Below are 9509 nucleotides of genomic sequence, written 5' to 3'. Positions count from 1 at the left end.
GATATGTTTTCTGGAAATGTTGTAGCCAGTGTTTGATCGCAAAGAACTCCTGACAAGTGCATAATTATTAGTTAAAAATAAAAATATTTTGGAAAAAAAATCCCTGCCGACCTACCTATTTTTGAAAACCATGTTATCGGAACAGCACAATTTATTATTTTTTGGCCTAATTGAAGAGAAAGAATGACAATTTAGACACGGTATACACGTCTTCTTGTGCGGTTTTACACGTATGGACTCAACTTAATGTGATTACACGGCTCCGATGCAGTACTAGCTTCACATGGAACAAGAAAAAAAGGCTCGTACATAAAACAAGGTTTAATAGCAGTATTCTTTATTTTTTTCCTATATTATAATGGGCCGTTCTTGAGCCCCTGTGGATCGACGACGCATTATCTAAACACTCCCAGAGGGTGAGCTACAAGAACTTCTGCGAGGAATGGATTGACTGGTACTTATACAAATTATGTATGACATGTTTTCTTGATTTTTAATTCCCGTTGGATCGTGATCTCGTTATGTTGGAATACCATTCGAATCACATCCAAATTTAAGGTACTCCCACGCATGCGCGTGATATAGAAAACAACATTAAATTTTGTATTAAAAGTGTTGCTGTTGATTCCATCTAAGAAATGATAACCTCGAAAAAGTGTATGCCAGTGTATACCTACCGTCATTGAACTTCACTGGTCGAATTAATGATTGACTAGGCCCATCGGGTTTTTAAGTTACCGACCTATTTACATGCATATCTATCTATCTATCTATCTATCTATCTATCTATCTATCTATCTATCTTGTATATACGTACGTATCTATGTATGTGTGCGAGCATGCATATAATAAGCATAATTCGATGTTGCCCCCATAAGATTCAGTGTCATATTGACGCACTGATGGACAAATGCGTAAACTTATGTGCACAAGCAGATGTTCCAAGTGTCTGTGTGCGTGCACACGTCCATGTGAAAGTAACGCACTGTTCGTCAAATTAACACCATATGGGTGCGTAGGAGTTTAATAGTGATCTTATCATCTAAGCGCCTAGACACTGTGAACAGTATAAAGGTATCGACGACATACGTCATGAAGCGATTCACGAACGCATTGGAGATTCGTCTTAAAGAGTAACGTCATGAATGACAGGTCAATCTGAGATATCGTCAGATGTGCCTTTATCAGCCCTGCCGATCGGTAGTTGTATTTTCCTCCCAGTGGAACACCTTCAAGTCACTGTGTGTAGAGAAGGAAGGATAGCAAGGGAGCTTTGCTTCAGGCGGGTACACATTTGGTCGTCATGGAAGTGAACGACACGGCTGTCAATTCGTCATTAACTACTAATGGAGACTCGTCTTCTTCATCACACACAGAATACGTCATAGCAACCGTCATTCTCACATGCATTTGTGTTTTTGGTATTCTAGGAAATGGAATAACAATTTGTCTTTTCATATGGTAAGTTTTAGCAGCTTGTACAACACAAAGACAGTTGAAGGAGATCGTATATACAGTGTAGAGCTTGCGTGTATGCTTCGAATTATGTCCAAACCGCAGTAACGCAAATCTCTTGGCATAACGTTTGCTGGTTGCAGATAATACTCCCTTGTCATGGTTGTCATTTCGGCGATTATTGCCCATATGCTTTTTGTCTCTCTCCCTCTATTTCTCTCCCACCCCCATCTCTCTCTCTCTCTCTCTCTCTCTCTCTCTCTCTCTCTCTCTCTCTCTCTCTCTCTCTCTCTCTTCTCCCATATCTCTCTCCCCTATCTCTCCCGCTTCCCCCCTCCCTCTCTCTCTCTCTCTCTCTCTCTCTCTCTCTCTCTCTCTCTCTCTCTCTCTCTCTCTCTCTCTCTCTCTCTCTCTCTCTCAACTGCTCTAAAAGCCCACATGCCTATTTTTACATTTATTTTAAAAGGCTTTTAGGTTTCAATTAAACGCCGATAAAATGTTGCCAAGAATGTGACCAGACAATTTGGTATATTTTACGGAATAACATGTGTCCAAACTATGCGTAGAAGTATGATGTAAACGTACATGGATACAAAGATCCATACATGCATGGATGCAGGCACATACATACATACATACATACGTATGTATGCATGCATGCATGCATGCATGCATGGATGCAGGCACATACATACATACATACGTACGTATGTATGCATGCATGCATGCATGCATGCATGCATGTATGCATGCATGCATGCATGCATGCATACATACATACATACATACATGCATACATGCATACATGCATACATACATACATACATACATACATACATACATGCATACATACATACATACATACATACATACATACATACATACATACATACATACATACATACATACATACATGCCATTACATAAACTTATAAGGCTTGAAAGTGCCAAGTGTGAAAACGTAATAATGTGGCATTGCTGAAAAGAACGGTCGGTGTGATGACAGGTGTGAACGCAAGAGTGGATAGAAGGTGAAAGCACAGACGGTGTCAGTATTCAAGCCATCTGGCTGAAACGTGACCGAATGTCCATTCTCATTAACGCTTTGAGTGCTGTAATTTTTCCCACCAAAGTTTATGGAATTTTCTGTATTTTTTTTTTATAATTTTAGACCAAACGGACATAACATTTCCTTGGCTACAGTTTTTCATCAAAATTTTGGCAAAAATCTGAACAAATTTGACTGGGGTACATTCTACAAAGACGATAAAAATTGACTTTGGCGTTCAAAGGGTTAAAGTGCAGTGCTACACGTGCATGGGCTAGTATTATAGTGGTTTCACAACATGACGTGTCTGGCCAACATAAATTAATTGTCATTGTCCTCACTCGATCGAGTAAATTACTCATAATGACGTACACGACAGGTTGCCGCCTCTAACTTTGAATTGTTCGCCTGCTGCTGTGCTGATAAAAGTGTCGGGGTTTAGTATAATATTTACGATGAAAGCAACGAGTAGCATTACAACGGTGAGACAGAGCTTATACGAAACATTTTCTTTTTCAATTTAGATCAGAATGTAAAGCTATTAGCGAAAAAAATCTTCGCAAGTCGTTAAAGGTATACTGTCACCAGTTCCAATTCCACACTTACCATTGAAAGAGAAAATCTAACCAATCACAGATTTTAAGCGGGTGGCCGCTTTTTAAAAACAGCGCCCTCACATGGGCATTTTGAATACCAAGGAACGCGCCTTTGACCATATATGGGCATATTTAGATTACAGGTGACTGTTTACTTTAAGCCGTCGGATGATAGTCGGAAGGGACAGACGTCGAAAAATTACATGTTATTTCCGAGATATGTCCGATAGTTCTTGTTACGGAGTCTGTCAGTCTAGAGATGTCCTTGACAATGACAACGTCTCGAAAGGAGTCAATATGGAGGGATTTTACATAAGCCTCGCTCATAATAGTTATATTTCTAGACACTTCGCCTATTGCAGGCAATTTTTTTATAAAAGGCATACGAAGACGTCACTTTGACTCTTCTAAACGCTGACCGGGCATTTGATGTTAAGGACGATAACCAAGGCAATAATCTACTCCAATCCAAGCGAGAGATTGCTTATCAGAACCAGATATGAACCGAAAACGCTCACGTGTTTCAGTATATATTGCAGTTGTGTAAATTTAAACTTTTGCTACATGTTTGCAACTCCATTGAAAGTGTTATGATCAGCGTCATTAACACTATTGACCATAGATTAATTCAAAATGTCATTAAGTATATAAATATGTAATTAGCTGAAATAAAAATAATAACTTTCTTTAATTGCTGTCATTGTATCACCACTAGGTGTAATTGCCTTTGGTCAAGTCCTTCAATCCATATATGCCAAACTGTGAAAGCTCATTAGATATATAAATTATAAATTAGCTGACATGAAAATGCAAAATATCTTTCTCTAATACAACACAATTGCATCATCCATATACATAGCAAGTTTCAGGAATTTTTTAGAGTCCTTCAAGTCTTATATCCCTAATTGGAAATTTAGTTAAAGATACAAATTAGTAACTTGCTGACATCAAAATGCTAAACAACTTTCATTAATACGTTATAATACTTCTTCAACGTACATAGCAGGTTTCATCGACTTTGATTAAGTCAATCAAGATATATCCCTGATTAGAAAAGTTCGTTAAATATGCAAATTAGTAATTAAAGGGTTAAAAAAAATCAAAACTGGCCTTTTTGTAATATTATATCATAATGTCTACAATGTACATACAGGTTTCGTCAACTTTGGCCGAGTCAATCCAGATATATATCGCTATTTAGGAAAAGTTCGTTAAATATGTACATTGGTTATTAGCTAAAGTAAAAATGCTAAATGACTTCCATAATGTTTTATCGTAGTATCTTCTATGTACATAGCAAGTTTTGTCAATTTTGAACAAGTCAATCGCGATATATATCCCTAATTAGGAATTTTCATTAAATATGCAAATTAGGAATTGGCTGTAGTAAAAATGCTAAATGAATTTCAATAAATTTGCGTAATAATATCTTCCATGCACATAGCAAATTTCGTCAACTTTGATCAATTCAATTCCGATATATCCCTAATTAGGAAAGTTCATCAAATATGCAAATTAGCGATTACCTTTATATCTTTCACGGCGAATAAGTTTTCATGTGGATCAACATTTGTAGCAAATATGCAACAAATGTGCAGCCGTTCTCTATGTTTAGACACACAGACAGACATCGCTGTGACATTAGCTCACATGTGTGAACAGTGAGCTAAAACAGTAAATTATTATGGTGATACAGCCACATTCTGCTATGAGTTGGTCTCAATCCATAGTTGAACTAGATCTGTCTGACGATTGCGGAGAGGAATGAAACTAACGGCACAGAATTTATATTACTTTGTATAGGAAATTACTTCAAGTACAAAGTAATGATATCTGTTACTTAAGTTTCATCGAGGACATCTGTATACTTATATATATATATATATATATATATATAGAGAGAGAGAGAGAGAGAGAGAGAGAGAGAGAGAGAGAGAGAGAGAGAGAGATTTAATATATGTTCTTTCTCTCTACTTTGACGAAATGAAGCCCCGAAAAAACAGGTAACTGGGATCCTTAATTATGCTCACAGAAAGCAAAGCAATGAGAACATCCTACCTCTACTGAAAATAGCGAAAGTTCGTCCGTATTCTGAGCTTTCCTATACATCATGGCTTATCTACCGAGCTGATAATTGTAATTGAATAAGTGAACAGATGGAATGAAATTGTGGTCTTCTCTTTTTTAACTGTTATGAGTTTGCTCCAAGGAGAATGTATAATGTTAACACCTATCGCCCGCCATTAACGAATTCTTTAATGCTAGGTCTAACTACAATACAAGAGTAAAACTTGATGTGAAAGGTAAATTAGATTCTTGAAATCTTTCTCAATGGCTCTAATAGAGAAAAGAAATAATTTCAGCTGTCAATCAATGAGACACTACATCACGATTGGAACTAATTTGGAATAATTGGATGGTGAGGTAATGTCGGTTTGATCTGCAAATGTAGGCTCATCTGCTTTTCTCTTTACGTTACACACTTGTTTTTACGAGTAATTTGTAATATTGCAACATTCAGCTATAGAGCAGTTAACACTTTTGATAAATTTGAAAAATATGAAGGTCCAATCATCCCAAATTAGTTCCAATCGTGTTCTACGAGAATACGAGCATATGGCGCAGATATGGGCACACTATTATATTATTAGAGCATAATCATTTCACTTTCTATAGAGTTTTTATCATTTCTTTTAACAGTGTGAAAAGGCTGCGATCTCCCAGCAATACGTTTTTGTTCACTCTAGCTGTGTCTGACTTTCTAATGGCTGCGGTTGCATTTCCTATGTCGTTGACAGCTGGTGTACATGGTAAATGGGTTTTTGGAGAAGCAGGTTAGTCACATTAAAAAGTTTTTAATTACTTGCATTGTTGAGTTTTCCTTTGTATTTTTTTCTTAAATTCTGCAAAGTGCTTTAGAAATCATGATAATAGTCTAGCGTAGTTTGGAGGTGATTTCAGCTCACGTGTTCACAAAACTAATATTACACCGATGTCTGACTGTGCGTCTTTCTGTGTATCTGTCTGTTCTATCTGTCTGTGTATGGGCTCGGGTATTTCAATAGCGCCTGATAGGATTGAAATCAAATTGGGAAAGTAGATTCTGTTTGGGTAGGGCAGGAAGTGATTAGTTTTGGTGGTATATAATTAATACTAATTTGCATGACTTTTTGTTAGAAATGAGATTTTCTCAAAATGACAACATCATATCTTCTAAATCTTGTTACAGATATTACAGATGTCAATGACACTGCTCATTTGCATATTTAATGGACTTCCCCAAATAAGAATATATATATATATATATATATATATATATTATATATATATATATATATATATATATATATATATATATATATATATATATATATATATATATATAATGCCGAAACCTGTAATATACGTTTAAGATACCATGGTGTGAAATCGTTGGAAGTCGTTTAGCACTTTAACATCAGCTAATTACAATATTACATAATTTATGAACATTTTGAATTAAGAAATGAAACCTGAAGAAATCAACGTTGATAAAATTTAATATAAATATTGATGAAATTATAGTAAAGAAGTAGTAAAGGCATTTTGCATCATCACTTAAGCTAATTTGTAGTTTGCATATTTAATGAGCATTCACGATTTAGCTTATAAAACTTGTAAGACTTCGCCAATGGCGATTAAATTGCTGCATAATTAAAGTAATGATACAATGATATATTCTCGGTGAAAAGCATTTAGCATTTTTGTTGCAGCTAATTTCGACGTATGCTAAATAATAGATTTTAGTGAAACTATGCAATTTGAATATTGCTAGTGATGTTTATCATAATATTTTGGTGAAGTTGAAAGTTCATGATCTAAATGATAACAAAGTGTGAATTTACAGAAAACTCTAACCTATACTGAGAGAAGGGAGCACTTTCAGTCCGTATCTGTTTTATTATCTCTCACGTTCATGCAAAGATACAAAAATATATGCATACTTAAATATATACTTATATACTTGTAAACTTAAATGCAAATATACACATACATACATATATACACATGCATACACAGGCACATAGACACGTACATACATACATACATACATACATACATACATACATACATACATACATACATACATACATACATACATACATACATACATACATACATACATACATACATACATACATACATACATACATACATACATACGAACGTACATTTGAAATATGAGGTCATATTATTTAAATAGGACAAATCATTTTACCATAAAGGTAATATGTGTCGTTGCCCAACAACTGTTGCCTTTGATACTTGAGTTTAACTTTGGTCCAAGAATTTGGAAAGAGTGCTCCTATGACAAACAAAACAACGAAAAAAATTATCTTGGCATTCAGAATTATTCTGCAGGAAGAGATATTATTGCTTATGTAAGATGCAAGTTGTACCTTATGTGGTGTTATAAAATGAACATAAGACGTTGAAATTTAGGTCGTGAATACGATTGAACAAAAAAAGAAACATTTAACGGCTTAAAGAAACTGTTCAGATGAGCGTTCGGTTTGCTCAGAGAAGACCTTATTATCAAAGGAACGTTGATGATATGACTTCAATTTTTCACTGATGCATCCGTTGTTGAAAGAGTTTACATCTCAGAATGTTACATATCCCTAGCTTTTCGCATGCATGCCCTTATTTGAACTCGCTGTCACACACTTTCTATTGGAGATTTATGTCATCTACGCTCTGTAAATGTAATCTTCTTACATTGAGACCTTGTAACTGCCACTAGCAGCGTTCATTTTTTTTTGTATTTTTGTGTTAAAAACCGTGCCAGATTAGTTCGTTTGACTTAATTTATAGTCCGTGGGCTGAATGGACCTATCGTAACCTCGCGTACACCTACTACACGGATATTTTTTTGAACCTACTAAACAAGAAAAATGATGTTAATATTGAATATTTTGAGATGCAGTTTCTGCGGGATTTTGTTGTGCTCATACCTCTCTGAATTGCAAAAAATGGGTCGGGACAGGGGGTACTTTATCCTCTTAGATTAAGTACAGCGTGAAATAACATTAAACTTGCAGTTTTAGAAAGCTCAGACGCTATTCTTTACAAGAAACTTTAACTTTAGTAAAATGAATGTGCGTATGTAGAATAGAACGATGTTTAAATAATTTTTAGGGCAACTTCGAATTTTACCCCGAAATACCCGGATTCTTAAGAGGCAACATTGAGACAGCTGTATGCAATTCCTACATATGAAACAAGAAATAACTGTAAACATCAGATATTAACAATACACTACTTCTCTTGCGTCAATATTGAGCTGTGTATATCAAATAGGGTACACATGGGGCAGAGGTATAGGGATACGATACCTTTCCTGGATGAAGTATACTGGCTTAAATTTGTTATGCAAATTATATATTTAGAAAGTTTAGATACTAGTATTATAAGTTTTATTTTCAAAAATGAATCATTGATAGAATTAGATTACTAAAAACGAATTTTTCCGGTTATTTAGTATTTTTACCAGAAGAAAATGTGATAACTATGGTTTCCTTCTCATGGAGCCAATAAAACAGATTTATATATTCCATTTACTAATTTTAATGTGCTGACGAAGGAAAAATACGTAAAAATGTTATATTTCATTATGCAGTGGTTATTTCTAGTCACTCAATTACTCATTTTCCCATACCACTATATCGTTGGTATATATTTGGTATGTATGAGCATTTGAGTCGCTTGTGAAGGAAAAGAAATTCACATTTTTAAAAGTAGACTAAATCTGTATAATGCGTCAACGTAATCAGAGTGCACTTTTTTGTCCAGAAAGTAATATGGACTCTCAATAATCGCCTATTTTCATAAATATGCCTTTTATGTATCTTTTCAGTAATAATTTCGAAAAGACCTCTTTGAAAACTTTCTTACGTGCCTTCCTTGTCTTCCTGATACATCTGGCTTCACAGAATTTTTGGGTTTGATGTGTATGTTATCGATAGAGTTGTGAACACAATTTTCTCGCTAATTACTCATTTTTTTGTTTTGTTCTTGTTGTTGTTGTTGTTGTTTTAGGCTTCGATTACAGCAAATGAATTCTCGTTTGTTATATATATATATATATATATATATATATATATATATATATATGATATATAAAAACTGATGACTATATATATATATATATAAATATATATATATATATATATATATATATATATATATATATATATATATATATATATATATATATATGATATATAAAAACTGATGCATCCGTTGTTGAAAGAGTTTACATCTCTGACTGTTACATATCCCTAGCTTTTCGCATGCATGCCCTTGTTTGAACTCGCTGTCACACACTTTCTATTGGAGATTTATGTCATCTACGCTCTGTAAATGTAATC

This window comes from Ptychodera flava, chromosome 22 (genome assembly GCF_041260155.1).
Source record: "Ptychodera flava strain L36383 chromosome 22, AS_Pfla_20210202, whole genome shotgun sequence".
Taxonomy (NCBI): Eukaryota; Metazoa; Hemichordata; class Enteropneusta; family Ptychoderidae; genus Ptychodera; species Ptychodera flava.
The sequence above is the reverse complement of the archived record's forward strand: the minus strand, read 5'-3'. Positions refer to the sequence as shown.